Below are 27,125 nucleotides of genomic sequence, written 5' to 3' on the forward strand. Positions count from 1 at the left end.
GAAATGGTTTGTTATTGGGTAATGGGTTATGGATGGAAGAATTCAAGGCATATGATAGAAAAAACCTAAGACTGCCCTGAGGTGACTGCTAGTGGGAACATGAAAAGCAATTCTTGTGAGTGGACTCAGAAAGAAGAGAGAATTATAGAAAAGATTCCTATCATCTTAGAGAATACATATATCATTATCAACAGAATGTTGCTATAAATAGGAATGTCAAAGGGGACTCCCAGTGAGACATTAAATGGAAACCACGAACATATTGTTGATACTGGAGAAAAGGTGACCCTTGTTATAAAGTGGCAAATACTTGGCTGAACTCCTTTCTACTGTTGGGTGGAAAGTAGAATTTGTAAATGATGGACTTGGATATTTACCTCAGGACACTTAAAAGCAAAGTGTGGAGGATATGACCTGGTTTCTCCTTGCTGCTAACAGAAAAATTCAAGAGGAAATACATAAAATGAGAACAGAATTATTAAACAAAAAGCAACTAGCACTTGGTGATTTGGGAAAAATTTTAAGCTATCCAGATAACGAAATCTGAGAAAGCAGGCTTTAGAGGGAAAACCAAGAGTGCAGGCTTGACAAAGCATAGCTGGAGAGATTATGTGTGTAACTCATGGACCTAATCAACCATCTAAACAGAAACAGGAATAAAGATGAGATTATTGAGGAATCTGTGAAGAACCATCCTGTCTATTGCTGTGCAACCTCTTGACATTCTTGCAAGACTGACAAGGTTTTGAAGATTGCTATACCAGTAGAGAGTTCCAGAAAAACATCTATTTCTGCTTTATTGACTATGCCAAAGCCTTTGACTGTGTGGATCACAATAAACTGTGGAAAATTCTGAAAGAGATGGGAATACCAGACCATCTGACCTGTCTCTTGAGAAACCTGTATGCAGGTCAGGAAGCAACAGTTAGAACTGGACATGGAACAACAGACTGGTTCCAAATAGGAAAAGGAGTATGTCAAGGCTGTATATTGTCACCCTGCTTATTAAACTTATATGCAGAGTACATCATGAGAAACGCTGGGCTAGAAGAAACACAAGCTGGAATCAAGACTGCCGGGAGAAATATCAATAACCTCTGATACGCGGATGACACCACCCTTATGGCAGAAAGTGAAGAAGAACTAAAGAGCCTCTTGATGAAGGTGAAGGAGGAGAGTGAGAAAGTTGGCTTAAAGCTCAACATTCAGAAAACTAAGATCATGGCATCTGGTCCCATCACTTCATGGCAAATAGCTGGGGAAACAGTATCAGACTTTACTTTTTTGGGCTCCAAAATCACTGCTGATGGTGATTGCAGCCATGAAATTAAAAGACGCTTGCTCCTTGGAAGGAAGGTTATGACCAACCTAGATAGCATATTAAAAAGCAGAGACATTACTTTGCCAACAAAGGTCCGTCTAGTCAAGGCTATGGTTTTTCCAGCGGTCATGTATGGATGTGAGTTGGATGGTGAAGAAAGCTGAGCGCCGAAGAATTGATGCTTTTGAACTGTGGTGTTGGAGAAGACTCTTGAGAGTCCCTTGGACTGCAAGAAGCTCCAACCAGTCCATCCTAAAGGAGATCAGTCCTGGTTGTTCATTGGAAGGACTGATGTTGAAGCTGAAACTGCAATATTTTGGTCACCTCATGTGAAGAGTTCACACATTGGGAAAGACCCTAATGCTGGGAAGGATTGGGGGCAGGAGGAGAAGGGGACGACAGAGGATGAGATGGTTGGATGGCATCACCGATTCGATGGACGTGGGTTTGGGTAAATTCCGGGAGTTGGTGATGGATAGGGAGGCCTGGCATGCTGCGATTCATGGGGTCACAAAGAGTTGGACAAGACTGAGTGACTGAATTGAACTGAACTGATACCAGTAGACATACTATCAGCTGTTTTCAAATGAAAAGAGGCAGACCTGGGATGAAATGAAGGAAAAATGACTGAGCCACATCTGCAGAGGCCAAAGAAGGTGGAACCAATACAGTGGGGTTGTTACCTGGGGGCCAGACGGTGGAGTCTCAAGCCATAGAGTATTATTCTTGGGCCTTGAAATCTATGGAACTTGCATTGTTGGGCTGCAAACTTGCTTGGGACTCATGATCCCTTTATTCCTTCCTATTTCTCTCATACAAAATGAGAATATCTTATCCTATCCCTGTCCCACCTTATACTGCTGGAAGCCAAGAATCTGTTTCACAGATCCACAGATGGAGAGGGATTTTACCCAAGGATGGAATATACTTGGAGTCTCACCTATACCTGATTTAGATAGATTAGAAGATGAGATGTGGGAACTTTTGAACTGATTTAGGTGAGATTTTTGATATAGAATTGATTCTAGAATGAGTTAAGATTTGGCAGATGCTGAGACGGAGGTGAAAACATTTTGTACACGAGGAGGATATGAATTTGGGGAAGGGGTTAGGGCAGACACTTGTGGGTTGAATTGTGTCCCCTCAAAAGGTGTGTTGAAGTCGTAATGCCAGGTACCTGTGAATGTGACTTCCATCCTCCAGTACCATGAGATAATAAATTCTGGTTGTTTTAAGTCAGTTTGTGGTACTTAGTTAAAGCAGTTCTCAGAAATTAAGACAGGTAAAGGCTCATCCTGTTGCCTAGAGTCACAACGGCAAAACTGTGAACAGTGAATCTGATTTATAGATTCATTTAGCTAACAAAGGGGAACAAACAGAAATTAAATAAGTAAATAATTTAATAGCTGTTTTTCCACAAACAAATGGTTGTTCCAATTACTGCATTTATAGATAGTATGCCCAAGAGAAAAGACAAATATTAGAGCTTGTGGGTGTATATTTAACCAGAGAGATATAAAATTGGCACTGAGGTTACTACTTTTCCTTAATATAAAGAAAAGCAATTTGAAACAAAACTTAAAATGCAAAATTTGCAAAACTTTTTCACTGAAAATATGAACATGCTATATTTATTAAATGAAGTGAATCTAACTTGTCTCATATATTCAACTATACAGAGAGATGAATTCCTATATTTAGCCAATTCTTCAATATTAGCCAAGAAGAGCAATTCTTTTCTTTTATACTGTTTATATCAAACAAAGCAAGAACCCTCTCTCCTGTGTTTTGCATGATCCACTATATAAGAAATATTCACTGAGTATGATTAATAACAGAACATGTACTGATTCTTGGATCCAGCTCTTCTGCTCCATGCTATTCCGATGTAGCAGGCGGAACTTAAGGATTCAAAAACACAAATTAATTATGACATTAAAAAGTGGGTTTTTTTTTTCTTGTTTTTCATTTAAGGATTGATTGATTGATATTGACCACTTTAAAATAAATAAATACAAGGTGGTGTCTCCCGTTTTCAAAGAGCCCATTACTAAATTCATTTTGAGTCAACTGAGACATAAAGAGACAAAGATGAGTCAATCTCTGCAGACAAAACAGAAGGACATGGGTCATCTTGCAGTTACCAAACTAAGACACTGTACTGATGATGTACCTAATACAAAGACCCGAGTTCTGGGGAAGAGAAACAGCTGAGTCCATCTGGTTCACAAACAAACTAGAGGTCTATGGTGGTTTGATACATGGTTCAGTGGTGACCACAGAGATGAAGAGCATGAGGACTTGTTAGTGCACTGGTACTTGTCTGTAACGGATGTCATGAGATGTGGGTCTTTCAGCAGCCCTAGTTCAACTTCTCGTTTCACCCTCCAGGTTTGTGGTGGAACCAGACCTTTCCTACTTTCTGTTGGGGATCTGGCAGGGACATAACTTATCTGAGAGTAAAAAACAACATACAGGAAGAAGAAATCAAAATATAGGAAAAGTTTCCAAGTCTTGATGACACTGTTTGAACTCCTGGATGGAAAAAGGTCTAGACTATGGATCTGGAGGAGATGGTTTCTCCTGTTTCCAGTGAGAGGCTCCCAACCCAGGCCTCAGCAACTGGTGCTCAGTGATCAGCTTAGATTGGGCATGTGACTTAGGCTGAATTTGCTCAGCGGATTTAGGGTCAAAGAATCTCAGTTCTGAAACCCTTGTGTTGAGGTTCCAGGGAAGGAGATACTTCCCTTTCCATTTCACTTTCACCCTGGTAAGTAGAGTTGGTGCTGTGGTGCCTCAGCCCACTTGAGACTGGCCTAGGAATATAGGACTGAATAATGAACACATGGATGCAGGATTGAGGTGTTCTTGTAACATCATCTGAGTCCGTGTATTCATCCTTGCTTGAAGCCAGATCTTCCCTTGAACCTTTTTGTAAATGTCCTTGTTGCTACGTTACTTTGAGTTGGGTTTTCTGTTATAACTAAAATAGACATAATAAAGTCTTTTCTATATTGTTAAATTTGGTATGAGCTGATTCTTTCTAGAACTCTCTTCCAGAGGTATTATTGAAGGACCAAATCCATTTACTAAGGACTCAAAAAGATTAGAATGATCTATCCTACCAGAAAAGTCACCTAAAATAGCTCAAAGGTAGGTAGATTCACAGGACTATGTGTCATTGTAAAAAAGACTAATCCTTATAGCTGTCTTCCACCATTGCCAAAGCACCATTCATAAAAGAATAGGGAACTTGGGCTCCCTGGCTGAAAATTGCCCTGGTATCTAACTATGACTTAGTAAGAACCAAGCAGTGTCTTGCCTGAATGTCAATAGAAGAACAGATGAGTGCCCTCATGTCATTGTTCAAGGCCAAGAAGAATCTAAACAAACAAAAGCTTTATACTACTTGCCAGCCACAAAGGCCCCAGCACACCACATGAGATGGAGAGCCTTCACTTCTGTGGTCTGGCTTACAAGCCCTGTGTATTCTACATTTGACTGACATGAAAACAAAACACTGGAAATAGCTCATTTTCTGGAAACTTCTTCTTACAGCCATTTGAGGTTCTTAGATTTGAACCAGTCAGGACCCCTCCTGAAATAGCTTTTGAAGCTACTGATGTGTTCCTCAGACAAGTTGCTTTTAAAGGATTTCTCTTTTATTCTCATACTTTCCCGATTTTAATCGTCTTGGCAAAGGATCCATTGTTAATACTTTCACCCAGCATAATACAATTTCTCAGATTTTTTCCCCCTCAGATAATTTTTAAGAAAAACAAAAACCTATAGCTGCCATTCATGTGGCAGTTTTAATCTATTTAGAATTGGAACAGATTAGCACTCAGAAAAGTTGTGTAATATTGATCAAAGGAAAATGAGCTCAGAATGTCTGGTTCACAACACTGGAAAACAAGGACAGTCTTGTTGGCTGAAAAAAGTGTCTATTGTGTAATTAAGCGAGATGTCAGCACTAGGCTTGAAAAATGTTTCTCCTGGGGTGCCCTCCTCCCAGATCCCACCTTGAAGAATCTGGAATGTGGAGAAGCCTCATCTGTGGAGCAGACAGTTCAGAGACACCCCATTCCAGAAGAGTTGAAGGTGCAGAGAACCCTCATTCTCTGCTGAGGGGGCTGAGGATGGAGTGCCAGGGCAGGCGTGTCAGACCGCACACACTGCAGGTGCCCCAGCACTGCAAGAAAGAGAGAAAAGTCATCCACAGCCTAAATTCCAAGATGGCTTGGACATCAATGCCATGATGCTTCATTTAAAAAAAAAAAAATCTATTTTTACTTTATTTATTTAGTTGTGGCACACAGGATCTTTAGTTGCTCCATGTGAACTCTTTAGTTGTGGTATGTGGTATCTAGTTCCCTGACCAGGGATCAAACCCAGGCCCCCTGCATTGGTGGTGCGGAGTCTGAGCTGCTAGACCACCAGGCAAGCCCCCACGATACCTTGTTACATATCATCATTTAGGAATTCCATCATTAGGACTACATACAAATATGACTTGATCAAAAAGATGCAGTACTCTGTAAGAACAGGAAACAAAAGAATACCCCAGAACGTGAGAAATGACAAAAAGTGAGCATGCGTTCATTCTGAGTGATAATCTTGGTGTTTGTCGGATTACTCACAGTCCTTTTCTGAAAATCTTTAAAGACAAAGCATTAGCACAGTATAGAAAAGGCCTCTCTGGGCCCAGGCACCCGGCCTCTCACCTCTTCCCTCCCCCTCACCACCTGTGGGGCCTTACCTAAAGCATCTACCTTTGACACCTCACTGTTTCACCTGTGCAGAGACAGCTCTTCCTTCTCTATGCTCTATGGATTTGTCCCTCATGAAACTTTTTAACCAAATTGGCCAAAGTTTAGAAACTGAGAATCAGAATAATTAAGCCATGGATTCTGAATGTGTGTGGATGTCAAAAGAAGACAGATTACTCAAAAGAGATGGAGGGTGTCAAACTTGAAGCATCCCGTAAAACTGCAGACTGGCAAAGCAAGACATAAAAATGTCCCTCTCTCATGAACACAGGTAACAGGCATCATAGGTACCGTGAACACATGAGGCACCAGCACAGCCCAGCACTGAGGCAATTATACAGTTAACACAGGACGTCCGATCCTGTTCCCAAGTTTGTTACCAGAGCTGTTTCTATCAACCCACTTCAGCACTCACTCAGTGCACTCAGTGCAAATATACTAACAGTCACCTGCACGCTGGGGCAGCTTCGAGGGCAGGCACTGGAGAGGAAACAAAAATGAGATGGTTCTTGCCTTCAGAGAGCTCTGAGATAAGGATGAGCAGACTTACAAGGCAGTTGCTGGTATAATGGTACAAACACAGCACTATCAACCCTGAATTCTTCTCCTCCCATTTTAGTTGTATGCCTTTTTTTCTGACTACCAAAGCAAGATGTTTGTCACCAAACAGTACTCATCCATGAAGAGTGTGTATGCATGTATCCACTGTATGTATATATACACATACATATATAGGTAGCTACAGTTGTATCTGTATCACATCCTGGAATGTGAAGTCAAGTGGGCCTTAGAAAGCATCACTACGAACAAAGCTAGTGGAGGTGATAGAATTCCAGTTGAGCTGTTTCAAATCCTCAAAGGTGATGCAGTGAAAGTGCTGCACTCGATATGCCAGCAAATTTGGAAAACTCAGCAGTGGCCACAGGACTGGAAAAGGTCAGTTTTCATTCCAATCACAAAGAAAGGCAATGCCAAAGAATGCTCAAACTACCGCACAATTGCACTCATCTCACATGCTAGTAAAGTAATGCTTAAAATTCTCCAAGCCAGGCTTCAGCAATACGTGAACCGTGAACTTCCAGATGTTCAAGCTGGTTTTAGAAAAGGCAGAGGAACCAGAGATCAAATTGCCAATATCCGCTGGATCATCGAAAAAGCAAGAGAGTTCCAGAAAAACATCTATCTCTGCTTTATTGACTATGCCAAAGCCTTTGACTGTGTGGATCACAATAAACTGTGGAAAATTCTGAAAGAGATGGGAATACCAGACCATCTGACCTGTCTCTTGAGAAACCTGTATGCAGGTCAGGAAGCAACAGTTAGAACTGGACATGGAACAACAGACTGGTTCCAAATAGGAAAAGGAGTACGTCAAGGCTGTATATTGTCACCCTGCTTATTTAACTTATATGCAGAGTACATCATGAGAAACACTGGGCTGGAAGAAACACAAGCTGGAATCAAGATTGCCGGGAGAAATATCAGTAACCTCAGATATGCAGATGACACCACCCTTATGGCAGAAAGTGAAGAAGAACTAAAGAGCCTCTTGATGAAGGTGAAGGAGGAGAGTGAGAAAGTTGGCTTAAAGCTCAACATTCAGAAAACTAAGATCATGGCATCTGGTCCCATCACTCCATGGGAAATAGATGGGGAAACAGTGGGAACAGTGTCAGACTTTATTTTGGGGGGCTCCAGAATCACTGCTGATGGTGACTGCAGCCATGAAATTAAAAGACGCTTACTCCTTGGAAAAACCATAGTCTTGACTAGACGGACTTTTGTTGGCAAAGTAATGTCTCTGCTTTTAAACATGCTATCTAGGTTGGCCATAACCTTCCTTCCAAGTAGTAAGCGTAAACTCTTGAGAGTTTCTTGGACTGCAAGGAGATCCAATCAATCCATCCTAAAAGAGATCAATCCTGGGTGTTCATTGGAAGGTCTGATGTTGAAGCTGAAGCTCCAATACTTTGGCCACCTCATGCGAAGGGTTGACTCATTGGAAAAGACCCTAATGCTGGGTAGGATTGGGGGCGGGAGGAGAAGGGGACGACAGAGGATGAGATGGTTGGATGGCATCACCGACTCGATGAACATGGGTTTGTGTAGACTCCGGGAGTTGGTGATGGACAGAGAGGCCTGGCGTGCTGCAATTCATGGGGTCGCAGAGAGTCGGACACGACTGAGCGACTGAACTGAACTGAACTGACTCCTTGGAAGGAAGGTTATGGCCAACCTAGATAGCATATTTAAAAGCAGAGACATTATCTTTGCCAACAAAAGTCCGTCTAGTCAAGGCTATGGTTTTTCCAGTGGTCATGTATAGATGTGAGAGTTGGACGGTGAAGAAAGCTGAGCGCTGAAGAATTGATGCTTTTGAACTGTGGTGTTGGAGAAGACTCTTGAGAGTCCCTTGGACTGCAAGGAGATCCAATCAATCCATCCTAAAAGAGATCAGTCCTGGGTGTTCATTGGAAGGACTGATGTTGAAGCTGAAACTCCAATACTTTGGCCACCTCATGCGAAGGGTTGACTCATTGGAAAAGACCCTAATGCTGGGTAGGATTGGGGGCAGGAGGAGAAGGGGACGACAGAGGATGAGATGGTTGGATGGCATCACTGACTTGATGGACATGGGTTTGGGTAGACTCCGGGAGTTGGTGATGGACAGAGAGGCCTGGCATGCTGCAATTCATGGGGTCGCAAAGAGTTGGACACAACTGAGCGACTGAACTGACTGAACAGTTGTATCTGTGTCTATATCTACATACAGATAGATGTAGACACATTCTATGCATGATCTTTTGCCAATTGTTTTTCTCTATGAATTACTATTGTTCAAGTTTGGTTCCTTAAAAGTATAGAGGTCAAGAATTCTTGATACCCCAGGCTAATATTAGTCTGCAGGCATATTTTGTTTGGCCCAAGTACATCATGAGAAACGCTGGGCTAGAAGAAGCACAAGCTTCTTGCCAGGAGAAATATCAACAACCTCAGATATGCAGATGACACCACCCTTATGGCAGAAAGCGAAGAGGAACTAAAAAGCCTCTTGATGAAAGTGAGAGAGGAGAGTAAAAAAGTTGGCTTAAAGCTCAACATTCAGAAAACTAAGATCATGGCATCTGGTCCCATCACTTCATGGGAAATAGATGGGGAAACAGTGGAAACAGTGTCAGACTTCAGTTTTTTGGGCTCCAAAATCAGTGCAGATGGTGACTGCAGCCATGCAATTAAAAGACGCTTGCTCCTTGGAAGGAAAAGTTATGACCAACCTAGATAGCATATTAAAAAGCAGAGACATTACTTTGCCAACAAAGGTCCATCTTGTCAAAGCTATGGTTTTTCCAGTAGTCATGTATGGAAGTGAGAGTTGGACGGTGACAAAAGCTGAGCGCCAAAGAATTGATGCTTTTGAACTGTGGTGTTGGAGAAGACTCTTGAGAGTCCCTTGGACTGCAAGGAGATCCAACCAGTCCATCCTAAAAGAGATCAGTCCTGGGTGTTCATTGGAAGGACTGATGTTGAAGCTGAAACTCCAGTACTTTGGCCACCTCATGCGAAGAGTTGACTCATTTGAAAAGACCCTGATGCTGGGAAGGATTGGGGGCAGGAGGAGAAGGGGACAACAGAGGATGAGATGGTTGGATGGCATCACCGACTCGATGGACACGAGTTTGGGTAAACTCCGGGAGTTGGTGATGGACAGGGAGGCCTGGCATGCTGCTGTTCATGGGGTCGCAAATAGTCGGACATGACTGAGTGACTGAACTGAACTTAGTGAGGTATACACAATGTTTCAAATTTCAATTCATCACCAACATTTCTTTTTAATGGATGGTTCACTGCAAAACACCGATTTCCAGCTCTGACAACAGTGGGCCTACTTTTCCACATGGCAGTGGCAACTGGATATGAGCAGTGGTGACCTAACGAGGGGCGATGTGTTGTACTTCTCCCACTCTCTCTTACTTTCTCCCACTCCCGATACAAGACTCAGAATCACTACTGTTGATCATTTGACACCTGGCTTACTAGACTTCTTCTACCTGCCTGGCTCAGATGGGTTCTGGAATTTGCAGTCTCTGGAACTAACTCATTCATAGTCAGCAGAGGTTCACTTTGTTCAAAGTTGGGGGAGAGGGATGAGGAGAGAATGATTTCAGGGACAAATGAGAAACTGTGAAAGTCCTCTTCCTTCCCAATCTCCTCTATCTTGTTAAAGACAAGAGGTGGCAAAAAACAAACATGAAGGTTGAGCACAGTGTTACTGACTCCATAAGGAAAGGACGCTGTATATGGAGAGCAGAGCCCTGTACCAGGCTGTATGTGCAAGATGTGTCTGCTCCTCGTGGTTAATACTGGGTGGACATGCCAGGTGAGGAGAAGAAAGCATCTCCCATGCTGGTCCTTCCCCCTCTCATTTGCCTACTTCTTCCTAGCAAAGAAGTCTCAAAGAATTAAAAGCAATAGACTGGGATTCCCTATATGACAACCCAGTATATGGAAAGTAGAGCCTACCAGTCATGAGTTTTGCAACAAATTATCCATAGCGTAAGACACTGCCTAAAGGGAACTGTGCCTGATTATCATGCCCACTCGCTGGCCTCCCCACCACACAGACACACATTCACTGAAACAACAAAGCTAAATAATCAAGAGAAAAGGTAGACAGCTGGTGATAGAGAAGAATTCCTGGTCAAGTCTGAATTCCCCAGATTCAGAGACTGGTTCTGGTGTATAAAGATGCCCCTTATCCCCCTCATTGTATGTTGTCTCTTTCACCAATAAAATAGGAGGAATTTATTCAAGGTGCTTTTCTTCAACAGTTCCTCTTTGCCTTCTTCCCCATGTGCCTTCATTCATCACTTCTGTGTGCCAGGACAAATATTCCATCTTTAAATGTTTCAAGCAGCCCTTCTCTATAGGCAGGTATTAATAGCCATTTCTACAGACAAGGCAGGGTCAGAGAAAAATGGATCACATTCAAGTTCCCAAGCAGTCAGCAAATACAGGGATGGTTTTACATCCACCAAAAGCCCAAATTCTTTCCTTGTCTGTCTGACCTTCATCTCAGCAATTCGTCAAGTGCCTGACCACAAGTAAGATGGGAACTCTGTTTCTCAGAGGACCTGGCCCAGTTTTGCACACAGAGTATGCCCTTACCCTGTTCATATATACCAGATGGACATTTAAATGGTTGATTAGATTAATGAAGGATGGGTTCATGGGTGCATAAATGCTGATTCAGGGAGCAACTGAATTAAGCTATTTTAACCAAAGGGCATGATTCTTAATACTCTTCAGCTAAAGAACTGGCAATGGCACAATACCAGGAGGTCTGGATTTGCCAGTATCAGGGTATCAGAAAGACCCTCATCATTATTAAGTGTAACAGTGATGTGATGCAAATATTACACTGGAGAAACACATCAGACAGTTGTGTGGCAGGAAAGAGGGAAAGGGGCAGATGGGAGGGGAGGAAAACAGTGAGAGAGCTGGTTCCATTTTTCCTGATTTCAGAGGAGTATTTGGTCTCCCTTGGAGAGGAGAGCATATATCCCAGAGGTAAAGGCACACTGACTTAGGGAATTTGCCAGCCACCAGTCTTCTCTAACTATCTTGCTTGATACATGTTTTATGACACAAACTTGTCCCGTGATCATGGCTTATTGAACCAGAGGTGGGTACATGATGAAAACACAGTTTCTCCCTTCTAGGAATTTGGGATCTGGACTCTGATCTAGTCCATTAAATGTCAGCACTGGCCTCAAAAAGGCACATCAATTCAGGTGTGGGGCCCATATCCCTGCAAAGCAGAAAAACTATGTCTGCAAAGAGGGTGAAAAGTAAGCAGTAGATGCCAGTGGGTGGGAGAGAGACTGCTTTGTTTGCTAAGAACTCTCCTCTTCCCTGCCCCAGGTATTCTTGGAGTCCTGGCTAACCTGATGCCCTGGGGTTCCAAAAGCTAATTCTCTATCCCGATTTGCATAAAAATCAAACAAACAAACAAAACCTCCTTCATTCAGGCTAGCTTGAGTGGGTTTCTTTCACTTCAAGCATAGTAGTCCCAATGGAGACAGAGATATTTAAAAATAAGACATGAGATGGGTTGAACAAAGGTGAGCCAGGCTTCAGGCTGCGATGTCCAGACCATAAGATCAATATGATGGGAGGCACCAGGGAGAGTGATGAAGCTGCTTCATAACTATTCATCTTGAGACAATGGCAAGGTTTCTCTACCATGCCAGGTGGAAATAGGGGCACAGCCAGTCAATATGACCACCTCATACCTGGTCAAAGATTGGGTACTGGTATCCCCAAGTTTCTAGTGCAAAGTTATATAACAGGCACAAGATGTATGCTTGCTCATTCATTCCAATATTCAATTCTTAACAGAAGCTACCAGAAAACTGAAACAGGAGAGCATGGCAGCTTCCAGCCTTTTCCCCACATCTTGCCCTACACATCTCTCCCATCCGCCTACTCCAGAGTTATATATCCTTTCATAATAAACCATTTACAAACCTGTATTTTACCAGTTTCAAACCTCTTCAGTGAAAAACTTAAAATAATGGGCATGGAAGGAAGCAGTTTTTAGTAGGAGCAGGTCTCACCTTGCACAAACGGTTCAGTCAATAAGAAGTAAACTCGGACTGGAGATGTAACTGGACCCTCAACAGAGTCCCGATATCCGGATCAGAGATGGCACTGACAGGCCCAGAGCCTGCCCCCTGCCGCCCCCACCACCATCGGGTGCCTCAGACTCAAGATCTGTCCCTCTGGCGACTCCGCGACCCCTAGGAGCCCGGGACAGGAAGGTCGCCCCTCAAGTGACTCTGAGACGCCGGCCCTCAGGCAACTTCGAGACCCTGAGGAGTTCAGGCACGAGGGGCGCCCCTCAGGTGACTCCGCAACCTCAAAAAGCCACAAACAGGATGGCCAACCCTCAGGCGACTTCGTGACCCGGAGGAGTCCGAGACAGGGCGGCCACCTTCAGGCGACTCCAAGGAGCCCCCTACAGGACAGCAGCCAGAGGAGGGACTGGAGACAAAATGGCGGAGAAGGACCTTATGCTCATCGCAAGATTATCTCGCGAGAACACCGGAAAACAAAACAAAATGTATATCTTACCGAAGTAAAAATGGCAGATTAATCTTTTTGATATTATATAAAGCTTAAATCAAGTACATCATTCTTAAAGATGATCACCAATCTACTAGTGCCTCTCTTAATGATTGTTAAATTACCCCTTTAATGGATAATTAATGCATTTAATGTCTCTCACTATTATGATTTCTTTTATGCAAATCTAGAATGATAATAGCTGACAAACACAATACTCCCTATATCATAATTTAGCCATCTAAATGCCCTTGTTAGAAAAGACAGGTCACCTTAAATGCTTTTAGTAATAATTCAATTCAATCTTTCTTTTCAAATAAATATGCATTAATTATGCATTGATTTTTCAAAGACTTTTCCCATCTCCCAGGGAGTTTCACTGAAAATCAGCAACAAGAGGTCGTCCTGATTTCCTAAAGCAAAATTTACTTAGGACGATTTTCATAACTGAAAATTTTAAGTCTTCATGTTCCTTATTTGGAGGCTGATAAAGACAAATCACTTATCCGAAGGAGTATCATAAAACACAAATTAGTAACTAAAATCCCCTACATATCAGCTTCCAAATTATTTTTCCACCGTATTTTGGAAGTAACCCACAAGAAAGTAAAGGAGGTAAAAAGATTTACTTAGACACCAACAGATTTTCCGTACTCAAAGAGCATTAGAAGCAGTAAAGGAGTGAATCTGCCCCTCTTCCTACTACCCTTCCCATGGAGTTAACAAAGCCTTTCTTGTCCTCAGAGAAATTTTAGTTAGCCATTTGATCATCACTAATTTACCATAATTACATTTGTCTCTAATATTTTCCTTAATACAACCCCGACAAAACTCATATTTACAGTGTGTGTACATCTATTATCTCTTTCCCATACCCCACCAATATGCCTTCAAGCATAAACAATGTCTATCTGCTTCTGGCCAGTGAGTGACAGTGTACCAACATGCAAACACCCTCAGGCAGAGATCATCTGTCTCCCTTGTCACCTGAATGCAGTGTTAGCACCTCTGTTATTCACTGGGCTTCCAGACTACCTGTGTTTAATCAAATTAAATGACTAAAGAGATGGAAGGATTCATGTCCATCCACTCTGTAAAAATCAAGGAAGAAAAGAATTGAGCAAGTTTTGTATTGGCACCAGGAATCCTCAAGGAAATGGATCTGTAAGCAAACAGGGATCCTTGAATATAATGAAAAGATTTCTTAAACATCCATGTGGGCTGGGAGCAGTGATCAGTAATGTCTGAACTCCCTGGCTGAAGGCATGTCATGATGCAAGAGCACATCTTCTGATTCTCTAGAGCTTGCATTTCCAGGAAAGCGATCTCCTGCAAAGTGGGATCTCCAAGAATCTGATTCAGTATGTGGGAGACAATGAGCCAAGGAAACAATACAGAGGGAAATACTCAAGGGGTTTCAATTCAATTAGAAAAATTCAAAAACAAACACAAATGTACTCAAGGAACCTCCAACAAGCATGACCATTATGCACTGTTTATAGTGGCTAAAGCCAGGGAAAAAGCCTCTCAATAAAGGAACAGAAAACTAAAGTGGTGCATTCATATCTAACACAGTGAATGCAAGCAGTTATATTTTTAAAAATGAATATAAAAAAGCAAATTACAGAGAAGGGGGCAACAGAGGATGACATGGTTGGATGGTATCATCAACTCAATGGACATGAGTTTCAGCACACTCTGAGAGATAGTGAAGAACAGGGAAGCCTGGCATGCCACAGTCCATAGGGTCACAAAGAGTCAGACATGACCGAGTGACCAAGCAAAAACAACAGGTAAAATCCTAATAACACTCTGAATTTTGTAAAGTATGTGTATGGATGTGTAATCATGTTTTAAAAAATGCCAGTAAGAAGAACCACCAATTTAAAGAACTGGTTGTCCTAGGTATTACAATATAGATGCATAATTTATCACTGTCTGCTGATAGAGATGTTTCTAGTGACATGTAGAAAGTTTACATGCATTTAGGTCCCTTTATACTCCCCAATTTGTAACTATAATTGTCTTGTTTTTTGCTATATACACTGAGCACAACATTAGGTTTTATAATTTTTGCTTCAATTATAACACATGATTTAAGAAACTTATAAGAAGGCTAGTCTATTATAGTCACCTCTATTGTCATCCATTCCAATGTTCTTCTTTCCTTTCTGAACCTAATAAGTCTTCTGCTATCATTTCCCTACTATTTAGAGAACTTCCTTTAGCCATTCTTTAAAGGGAATAAAAGATTCTCTTATCATTACTGACCTGAGAATGTCTTTATTTCCCTTTTTTTCCTAAGGGATATTCTTGCCACAGTTTGAGTGCTGAAAAAATATTATACTACTTCCTCTGGCCTCCATGGATTAAGATAAGAAATCTGTCATATTTCAAGCAGATATTTTCATATAAGAAACAAGTTCATTTTTTCCTTTAGTTTTCAGAAGTTTCATTCTGATATATCTTAATGTAAATTTCTTTGGGCTTATCCTATTTGGAGTTTACTCAGCTTCAGCTTCTTGGATCTGCAGGTTTGTCTTTCATCAAATTTAGGAAGTTTTCTCACTTTCTCCTCTCCTTTTTGATCTTTGATGATATGAATGTTAGTTCTTTTTTTATTATCCCACAGATTCTATCCTCTGTTTATCTCCACTCTACTACTGAGCCCATCCAGTGAGGTGAGTTCTTCTTTTATTTTGGTGATTGTATCTTTCAATTCCATAATTTCCATTTTTTTATAACTTTGTTTTTCTTAGTTATTATCCAATTTTCTTTTGCCTAAAGAAAATAAGTAATTGTTTGTTGAAGTATTTTTATGATGGCTTCTTTAAAAGCCATTAGAAATTTTAGATAAAATCTAACATCTGATCATTCTTGATTCATGTTGGCTGTTCTCTCATTCAACTTGGGATTTTTCTTGATTCTTGGTATGATGACCGGTAAGACATTTTAGAATTAATACCAAAACAAACAAACAAAAAAATGTTATTTTCATCATAGAGGAATGGGATGCAAAAGAAGGAACTCAAGAGACACCTAGAGTAACAGGCAAGTTTGGCGTTGGAGTACAAAATGAAGCAGGGCAAAGACTAACTGAGTTTTGTCAAGAGAATACACTGATCATAGTAAACACTCTCTTCCAACAACACAAGAGATGACTCTACACAAGGACATCACCAGATAGTCGATACCGAAATCAGACTGATTATATTATTTGCAGCCAAAGATGGAGGCGCTCTTTACAGTTAACAAAAACAAGAACTGAAGCTGACTGTGGCTCAGATCATCAACACCTTATTGCAAAACTCAAGCTTAATTGAAGAAAGTAGGGAAAATCACTAGGCCATTCAGGTATAATCTAAATCAAAACCCTTATGATTATACAGTGCATGTGACAAATAGATTCAAGGGATTAGATCTTGAAGACAGAGTGCCTGAAGAACTATGGACAGAGGTTCATAACATTGTACAGTGACCAAAACCATAACATTGTACAGTGACCAAAACAATACCTGAGAAAAAGAAATGCAAGAAGGTAAAGAGGTTGTCTGAGGAGGCTTTACAAATAGCAGAGGAAAGAAGAAAAGTAAGAGGCAAAGGAGAAAGGGAAAGATATTCCACACTGAATGCAGAGTTCCAGAGAATAAAAAAGAGAGAAAAGACAGCCTTCTTAAACAATGCAAAGTAATAGAGGAAAACAATAGAATAGAAAAGACTAGAGATCTCTTCAAGAAAATTAGAGATTAATATGTCTCATATTATATATATTATATATATTTTTCTTTTCCCTTATATTTCTTCTGATCTTTGCTTTATGTATTTTTTTTTGTTGTTAGGTCTCTAATGATTTATAATGTCTATCTTCTCTGTGAATAGTACTTTTATCATTAAAAATATTCATCTCTGTTTCATTTAAAAATTAACTAATTAATTTTAAAAAGAGAGAATTAGAGATACCAAGGGAAGAGTTCAGTTCAGTTCAGTCGCTCAGTCATGTCCGATTCTTTGCGACCCCATGAACAGAAGCACGCCAGGCCTCCCTGTCCACCACCAACTCCCGGAGTCCACCCAAACCCATGTCCATCGAGTCGATGATGCCATCTAACCATCTCATCTTCTGTCGTCCCCTTCTCCTCCTGCCCTCAATCTTTCCCAGCATCAGGGTCTTTTCAAATGAGTCAACTCTTCGCATGAGGTGGCCAAAGTATTGGAGTTTCAGCTTCAACATCAGTCCTTCCAATGAACACCCAGGATTGATCTCCTTTAGGATAGACTGGTTGGATTTCCTTGCAGTCCAAGGGACTCTCAAGAGTCTTCTCCAACACCACAGTTTAAAAGCATCAATTCTACAGCATTCAGCTTTCCTTATAGTCCAACTCTCACATCCATACATGACCACTGGAAAAAACATAGCCTTGACTAGACGGACTTTTGTTGGCAAAGATAATGTCTCTGCTTTTTAATATGCTATCTAGGTTGGTCATAACTTTCCTTCCAAGGAGTAAGCGTCTTTTAATTTCATTGCTGCAATCACCATCGGCAGTGATTTTGGAGCCCAGAAAAATAAAGTCAGCCACTTTTTCCACTGTTTGCCCATCTATTTGCCATGAAGTGATAGGACTGGTTGCCATGATCTTAGTCTTCTGAACGTTGAGCTTTAAGCCAACTTTTTCACTCTCCTCTTTCACTTTCATCAAGAGGCTCTTTAGTTCTTCTTCACTTTCTGCCATAAGGGTGGTGTCATCTGCATATCTGTGGTTATTGATATTTCTCCCAGCAATCTTGATTCCAGCTTGTGCTTCCTCCAGCCCAGCATTTCTCACGATGTACTCTACATGTAAGTTAAATAAGCAGAGTGACAATATACAGCCTTGATGTACTCCTTTTCCTATTTGGAACCAGTCTGTTGTGCCATGTCCAGTTCTAACTGTTGCTTCTTGACCTGCACACAGGTTTCTCAAGAGGCAGGTCAGGTGGTCAAATTATGCCCATCTCTTTCAGAATTTTCCACAGTTTATTGTGATCCACACAGTCAAAGGCTTTGGCATAGTCAATAAAGCAGAGATAGATGTTTTTCTGGAACTCTCTTGCTTTTTTGATGATCCAGCAGATGTTGGTAACTTGATCTCTGGTTCCTCTGCCTTTTCTAAAACCAGCTTGAACATCTGGAAGTTCACGGTTCACGTATTGCTGAAGCCTGGCTTGGAGAATTTTAAGCATTACTTTACTAGCATGTGAGATGAGTGCAATTGTGCGGTAGTTTGAGCATTCTTTGGCATTGCCTTTCATTGGGATTGGAATGAAAACCGACCTTTTCCAGTCCTGTGGCCAATGCTGACATTTCATGCAAAGATGGGCACAACAAAGGACAGAAACTGTGAGGACCTAAAAGAAGCTAGAGATTAAGAAGCAGTGGCAAGATACCCAGAAGAAATATACTAAAAAAGTTTTCATGACCCATATAATCATGATGGTGTAGTTAGTCACATAAAGCCAGATATCCTCCAGTGTGAAATCAAGTGGGTCTTAGAAAGCATTACTAAGAACAAAACTAGTGGAGGTGATGGAATTCCAGTTGAGCTATTTAAAATCTTAAAAGATGATGCTGTTAAAGTGCTGCACTCAACATGTCAGCAAATTTGGAAAACTTAGCAGTGGCCACAGGACTGGAAAAGGTCAGTTTTCATTCCAATCCCAAAGAAAGGCAATGCCAAAGAATGTTCAAACTGCCGAACAATTGCACTCATCTCACACACTAGCAAAGTAATGCTCAAAATTCTCTCTAAGCGAGGCTTCAGGAGTACATGAACCAGGAATTTCCACATGTACAAGGTGGTTCAGAAAAGGCACAGAAACCAGAGATCAAATTGCCAACATTTGTTGGATCACAGAGAAAAGCAAGGTAATTCCAGAAAAACATCTACTTCTGCTTCACTGACTACGCTAAAGCCTTTGACTGTGTGGATCACAACAAATTATGGAAAATTCTTGAGATGGGAGTACCACACCACCTTACCTCTCTCCTGAGAAACCTATATATGGGTCAAGAAGCAACAGTTAGAACTGGACATAGAACAACAGACTTGTTCAAAACTGGGAAGAAAGTACAATAAAGCTGTATATTGTCACCCTGATTATTTTACTTATATGTAAGAGTATATCATGTGAAACACCGGGCTGGATGAATCACAAGCTGGAATCAAGATTGCCAGAAGAAATATCAACAACCTCTGATAGGCAGATGGCACCACTCTGATGGCAGAAAATGAAGAGGAATTAAAGAGCTTTTTGATAAAAAGCTGGCTTGAAAATCAACATTCAAAAAACTAAGATCATGGCATCCAGTCCCATCATTTCATGGCAAACAGAAGGGGAAAAATGGAAACTGACAGATTTTATTTTCTTGCACTCCAAAATCACTGAGGACGGTGACTACAGCTATGAAATTAAAAGATGATTCCTCCTTGAAAGAAAAGCTATGACAAACCTAGACAGCATATTAAAAAGCAGAGACGTCACCTTGCTGACAAAAGTCTGTAAATTCAAAGCTATGGTTTTTCCAGTAGTCATGTAGAGAGGTGAGAGTTGGACCATAAATAAAGCTGAGTGCCGAAGAACTGGTGCTTTCAAATTGTGGTGCTAGAGAAGATTCTTGAGAGTCCCCTGGACTGCAAGGAGATCAAACCAGCCAATCCTAAAGGAAATCACCCCTGAATATTCATTGGAAGGACTGATGCTGAAGCTGGAGTTTCAATACTTTGGCCACCCTATGGGAGGAGCTGACTCACTGGAAAAGACCTTGATGCTGATAAAGATTGAAGGCAAAAGAAGGGGGCAGAAGAGGATGAGATGGTTACATAGCATCACTGACTCAATGGACATGAATTTGAGCAAACTCCAGGAGATAGTGAAAGAGAGGAGAGCCTGGCATGCTGCATGCAGTCCATAGAGTTGTAAAGAGTCAGACATGATTTAGCGACTGAACAACAACGGTGATTGGTTATTTTCTATTTTATCACTGGAATTTTTGGATATTATAAGACTCCAAATCCTATTAATTTCCTCTCCTTTAGCAGTGTCTCTCTCTCTCTGTTGAGTTGAACAGGAGAGCTGGGGTGAGTGTGTATGTAGCTTTCCACTAGGCCCTGTCAACACTATCACAGCAAAAGTGGCACACAGAGTCACATCATCTTATTGCATTCAGGTGGGAGGCAGTTCAACTCTGCTCTCAGCCCTGCTGATACATTCCCAGTGAAAGTGGGGCTCCAATCCAATTCACGTCATCTTTTAAGCTCTGTGTAGATGTGTAAGTTTAGCTTCCTGTTGAGCTCCACTGCCACCAGAGGAGTGGGCAATGAGAGATGTGATATACTGTTTTATTACTGCAGACTGGACAAGGAACCCCAGCTCCCCACTGGGTCCTACTAACCCCAAGGGAGAGGAGAGGAGAGTGCTAACTGATCCAACTTCCACACCTTCATTCCACTTTGTTGATGTCAGTGAAGGTGGAGGCTCAGCTGCCCTCTGAGTATACGCACATGGATTGGGGAGACTGGAGTGCCAACCACCTTACATAAACTTCATCAGTCTCCCTGATGCCATAGAGGACCCCATCAGCACTAGTGGCGTACCGCGGTGGGCCAAAAGCCAGAGGGCTAACTAGCTCTGCTTTATACCATCTCATTCAGTATCATTGCTGCTGTGTGGGTGGGAAAGTACAGGGTCAGCTTCCCACTGGGGAGGGAGAAAGCAGCCCCGACTTGCACTGCCTCATTTAGTCGTTTGTTTCTTTCCCCTCCCCTCCACACCTTTAGGCATCAGGGGTTCCCTGACCAGGGATCCAACCCGTACCCCCTGTAGTAGAAGTGCAGAATCTTAACCACTTGACTTCCATGGAAGCTCCTTCATTTAGTCTTGTTGACACAGGGCAGTGGTGGAGGCTCAGCTCACTCTGGAATAGGAGCACTGCCTGTGTCCCCCAAGCAGGGCCTGGAAGCTCAGCTTCCCATTCATTCACACAAATACCACACAATGGGTGCAGCTCCCACTGCCTGCTTCAGTCACACAGTGAATGAGAGACCAGCTTCTTGCTTAGTTCCGTCCACACCACCAGGTGGGGGAATTGAAGTTCTGCTGCTTGATTATACTGGCTGGGAGCATGGGGTGGAAGATTAGTTCTCTGCTTCCCCCTGTTAAAACCATGTTGGGGGGAGGGGGGCGGGGCAGGGTGGGGTTGAGGGACTATTTTTTTTATAGGTATTTGTCTGGTGTAGGGTGAATATTGCCTAAAAGGTTTTTTGCTCTTAGACCATTCTTTTTCCAGTCCTCTGTCTAGGGAAGAAGATTTTCTTGTAGTCTGTGCTTGTTGGCAGTCCAGGTGGGAGGCTTCTGGCATGCTCTGTTCACGATGTATGAGAAGTAATAAAGAAACCCAGGGGACTCACAGCCATGTGGTTCCTCAAGTCTGAAGGTCCTCAGGCCATCCGTCTTCTTCCTTCTACCTTTCAAAGTCTTCCTAAGCTCATTCTTTATGTGATGTCTACAGGGTTTTAGTTGTAAGTGGGAGGATCTGGATATAATGAGACTACTCCATCTTTCCTAGAACTGGATGGATCAGTATTGTTCCAACGTTTTTTTAAGAAAGAATGATTCCAGTATTACTTTGTACAATTCAAATATTACTTTTATAGAAGCCTGAAGAATATTTGGGCAAAGGAAAACTAATTCCAAAAGGAAGTATCTGAAGACAACTCTACCATGTCCAGAACACATTCATTCATTTGATATTTATCTGTTGAACACATACTAAGTTACATGCAATGGCTAGTTGCTGGAGTTACAAAAACCAAGAAGATAACAGACACTGTCTCCATTCTCACACAGTTTACTATTTGAAAGAGAGATAGACATTGAACAAGTAAATGAATACCTGGCTACTCACAACTGTGATAACTGTCCCACAGAGCTATATTCACTCCTTCCCTTTCCAACCTCCAATGCTCAACACAAAGTCATTTTATTATCCATTTCACAAGAGGATTTGTGTTCATTTTTTGCTTTGAATCAAAACATCAGCTCTATAATATTCTGATTAAAATGTTCAGCCTACCTAAATTAAAACATCTTTATTATTTTAAAAAAGAATTCCACTACTTAATCAATTCTGCCCAAGCAAAAGGCATGTTTAAAAAAAAAAAAAATACAGTGTCAAGCAATACCCAGTAACTCCTGGTCATTATTTGCAACTGGAACTCAGAAGATACAATGCAGATAGCATGAATGGGGAACTTCCACATTGTCAACTTCTACTATAGCTTTGTTTTATATTTTAATTAAAATAAATTAAATCCAGACAAGTTTCCTTCAAATTAATGCCTGGAGTCATTTAGAAAAAAAAATCCCATAATAAACAGCAACAGCAATATGCATATGCTGAAAGCCTCACAATCCTAATATATTTGTAATTTTCCAATAAATCATTTGCAGAATCCCAACCAAGCCTCGTGAGAGGAAAGACATGAAAAAGGGATTTCAATGGTTTTGTTTTCAGGGGCAAACTCAGAGATAAAGAGCATGTTTTCACTTTCTTCTTTAAAATGAAGTTTAGTATTTTGAAGAATGGTATTATATTCTAGAATCCACTTTGCTACAGAAATGCATCTGCATTTTTTGCTCTAGTCACATTTTCATATCAGCATTTGAAAACACAAAATAAATTGAGAGATCCAAAACAAACACCTTTGTTTGTCTCCAATAAGAAAAGGGTTTCCTTATTTATTTTCTGATAATAAAAGTAATAAAATTTCATCATAAGCATTAGAGGGCACAGAAGGATCAAAATTTTTAAACAGCTATACTTCTACTATTCTAGTGATAAATAGTCTTTTACATTATATCTATGAACACCCACATTTGTAAAAATGAGACCACAACAGTACGAGAGCATTCTGCAGTTTCTCTTTTATTTTGTTTTGCCTGAGAATGTAGCATGGCCATCTTTTCACAGTCGTGAATATAGACCTTCTTCATAGTTTTGAAGACTATAATTTATCTCAATTCCCTACAGGTAGACATTAGAGCTGAACAACCAACTTTACCAATACACTCTATATGTACATATGTTCATGAAGCTACAAGTTTGTTTAGTTGAAGGACACAAATTTAAATATATAGTATATACATGCAATATATATTTATATTATATATTAATATATTTATATGTATATTAACATATATAATATATATTATATTGTACTATGTGTAGTACTACACATATAATTACATATAATATTGTACTACCTATTGTACAATTATTGTTGTTGTTCAGTTGTTCATTCGTGTCCGACTCTGCGAACCCATGGACTGCAGCACCCCAGGCTTTCCTGTCCTTCACCATCTGCCAGAGCTTGTTCAAACTCATGTCCATTGAGCCAGTGATGCTATCCAACCATCTCATCCTCTGTCGTCCCCTTCTCCTCCTGCCTTCAATCTTTCCCAGCATTAGGATCTTTTCCAATGAGTCAGTTCTTCGCATCAGGTGGCCAAAGTATTGAAGTTTCAGCTTCAGCATCAGTCCTTCCAATGAATATTCAGGACTGATTTCCTTGAGGATTGACTGGTTGGATCTCCTTGCAGTCCAAGGGACTCTCAAGAGTCTTCTCCAACACCACAGTTCAAAAGCATCAATTCTTTGGCACTCAGCTTTCTTGATAGTCCAACTCTCACATCCATACATGACTACTGGAAAAACCATAGTTTTGACTAGATGGACCTTTGTTGGTAAAGTAATGTCTCTGCTTTTTAATATGCTGCCTAGGTTGGTCATAGCTTTTCTTCCAAGGAGCAAGTGTCTTTTAATTTCATGGCTGCAGTCACCATCTGCAGTGATTTTGGAGCCGAAAAAAATAAAAGTCTGTCACTGTTTCCATTGTTTCCCCATCTATCTGTTGTTGTTCAGTCGCTATCATGTCTGACTCTTTGAGACCCCATGAACTACAGCACACCAGGCTTCCCTGTCCTTCACTATCCAGAATTTGCTCAAACGCATGTTCGTTACTGGATGAAAGAATTAATTCTCAAGCAAATTTCCACAATAATCAAATAAATGTAAAGAAACCCTCCACTGACAGTATCTTCATAGATTTAAGATTATTCACTCTAGTCTGAAAGTGCTGATTGTTGAAGTCATTACAGTCTGGTCTGGAGGAAATTCAAGAGGCAAGTTGGTTTCAGCCTTTACTGCAGGGTAGACTCTGAACAAATGTGAGAGATCCACAATTTATCAGTAGACCCTGAACATACCCCAAGACCCATCAGGAAATCAAACTGTATTCAGGACTAGGCGTACTTCTGAGAATGTTGAGTTGGAAAAGGAGCTTTAATCAAAGATATAAAAAATGGTTACTTGGTAGTTTAAATTCTAAATGTTGGCTCTGGGACAAAGAATTATAAATTACAAAAGTCAAACAATTCACTGGGGATCTTAATAATATACACACAAATAATTCTAAATGAGCCCAACAACTCGATCAAAGTTATATTACTGATCCAACCCCCAATACTTTTAACACTTTGACTGAAGGGGAAGGGAAATATTTGTAATTTTTCCAAAAGTGAAAAATAGCAATACTGCATCTTGGTAAATCTGCAGAAGCTATCTAGCAAATAACAAATCACATATATAAGCTCATTGTAAAACTTGCTTGGGGCTTGGAAATGTTTTCACATTTTCCCACAATTTACACAGGAAGTTGTTGTGTAGCAAGGACACAATTAGTATCAAATATGATTAATTCATACTGTGAGGAAACTCGGGAAGTATTTTATGTTTGATACTGCATTGCGGCTTTTTTCTCTCCAGTCTCCATCCACAGTACAGTAAAGTAGACATTTATAGGGTTTTCATTCCTTGAAATTCTAAACAGAATGTCAGATTATAATCAGAGAACTTGGGCCTTTTTCTTCCAAAGGCTGGGAAATCTAACTTTCTTATGATTACATTATTCTTACTTCATGGATGTTACATTTTCTGCAATATAATGAAATCCACAGAAGATTATTTTAAAAAATTAACTCAAGCAAGTGCTTCAGTCCAAGAAAAGTCCATGGCAAAAAAACCCAACCACTTCATATTTTAAGGAGCTTCAGTTTGCTGGGTATGAAGGTAGGCATGGTAAATGAGCAGGAAAGCTTGGCAAAGGGCCATTCACTGTGCAGTTGACAATAAAGCACCACCACAGTGTAACCCACAGGAAATCTACTAGTCCCTTTCAACTTATGCTGAAATCCCAACTACAGTTGAGAAGTGTAAGACCACTCTTGCAGAAGATACTACACCACCAGAGCTCCTCTGTGTTGAAGACAGGATCTAGGACAAATTCCCACTCTGGTACTGGCCTCTGACAACTCCCCCAATACACACATCCACACCAGGTGGTTTGTCATTTAAAAAAATAGGAGATTTTCTTTCCTCTTTAATGAAAAAAAGAAAGAAAGAATCTTTGCCATTATAATACTTACAAAATAACTTTCCATGAGTCTCAAGCTTTTCTGAAAATTGGTGTGATGATTTTGTTGTTGTTGTTTGATTAAAGCTATACTAACTCCCTTTTAACACTGCTTTTTTAAATGTGACGATCTCATCCCCTATTAGCCATGCTCTGGGGGAAAAAATGTAACTCATTAGGAGTGGAAATCTACAGCAGCTGCCAGTCTTTCTGCTTTTGTTGTTATTGTCCAGCTTAGAACTTACTCTGTATACCAGAGGAACTGGCTTCATTACCTCCACATCCAACTACCCTATCTTTCTCTAGGAGCATCCATCCAGCTTGAATCTTTAAGTCAAAATGACTGATCAAAGACCCAGCTTCCTTGGACTACAACAAGCATCCAATCCCCCCTATTGTCAGGGGCAAACCGCCAGTGGTAAAGAAATATTATTTTCCATTTTCAAAGTAAACCAAGCATAGATCTATAAAAGGCACATCAATTTCACTGTCTTGAAGAAATCTACAGCAACTAGATAAGTTGTGTTAATACACACTAACAAAATTCATCAAGGAAATGAAGTCTCAGGAGTCTCGCAAAAATAAACAAAAGCAACATACACAAAGAGTGAGATGGTTTAAATGAAAGAGCCTTCCTTAACCTCTTCACTGTCTTTTGCTAAAGGGAGAGAGAGATCACTGAAAGGAGAAAGAAGATCCATTTGGATGAACACAAAGAAAATATTAAAAAGTAAAAGATAAAAAAAGAAATACTTGGAAGTTGCAGATTTTTAGCTCCGGCTTGACATTTTTAAGGACTTTTTTTAACATCCAGAAATGGGCTCACAGTTGCACTGGTGTGAATCATCAGCGACATCTAGTGGATAGCAATATTGAGGTGTCTGACTATAACTTAAATTCAAATCAGATCTCAGATCTCAGTACCTCACCCTATCTTAACATTTTTCGTTGGCGGGGGGTTGGGGGTGGGGTGGGGACACACACACACGTATGTATATATAGGTGACCTCCACTTACTTTAATTCAATAAGTCTGTCTGAGTTTAGTCTGAAGATAGGAACATGGAAGAAACTGTTAAGTTGCTTAGTCAGCCTGGCAAGGATCATGCTTAGGAAGAACCAGAGAAAATCTGACTGTTGTACAGGCTGAGACCTGGGTTTTATAAGGCTGCATAGCTGCTCAGATTGATTTAATTCGAGTGGAAGAAAAGAGGGCTGCACGGTAAACAAACACCGAGGTAGTAATTACGTGACTATGACCAATGCTATTTCACCCCTGTCAAGTACATTATGCTTCAGACATTTTTCAAAATGACTTGACATTTTTTCTGCGTGACATGTTTCGGGTTTGATACAGTGAAAACAGCTGGTTGCCTCCTGCTGCCTGTCCGATCCAGCAGTG

The 27,125-nt window shown here is 40.8% G+C and overlaps 1 protein-coding gene across 2 annotated transcripts in view; it reads right to left on the reverse strand.

The window, feature by feature from the left end:
* Nucleotides 1-27,125, reverse strand: part of CACNA2D3 (calcium voltage-gated channel auxiliary subunit alpha2delta 3) — an 871,068-nt gene that overhangs the window by 528,596 nt on the left and 315,347 nt on the right. Inside the window, exon 1 of one of the 2 annotated variants that reach the window (XM_081524872.1) lies at nucleotides 12,708-13,193. The exons of the other annotated variant lie outside the window; for it this stretch is intronic. The gene's annotated coding sequence lies outside the window, so the exon portion shown is untranslated. Of the gene's footprint in view, nucleotides 1-12,707; nucleotides 13,194-27,125 lie in introns of those variants that run through there. 2 annotated transcript variants of the gene reach the window in all.

This window comes from Giraffa tippelskirchi, chromosome 9 (assembly GCF_054371585.1).
Source record: "Giraffa tippelskirchi isolate mGirTip1 chromosome 9, T2T-mGirTip1v1.2.pri, whole genome shotgun sequence".
Lineage (NCBI taxonomy): Eukaryota > Metazoa > Chordata > Mammalia > Artiodactyla > Giraffidae > Giraffa > Giraffa tippelskirchi.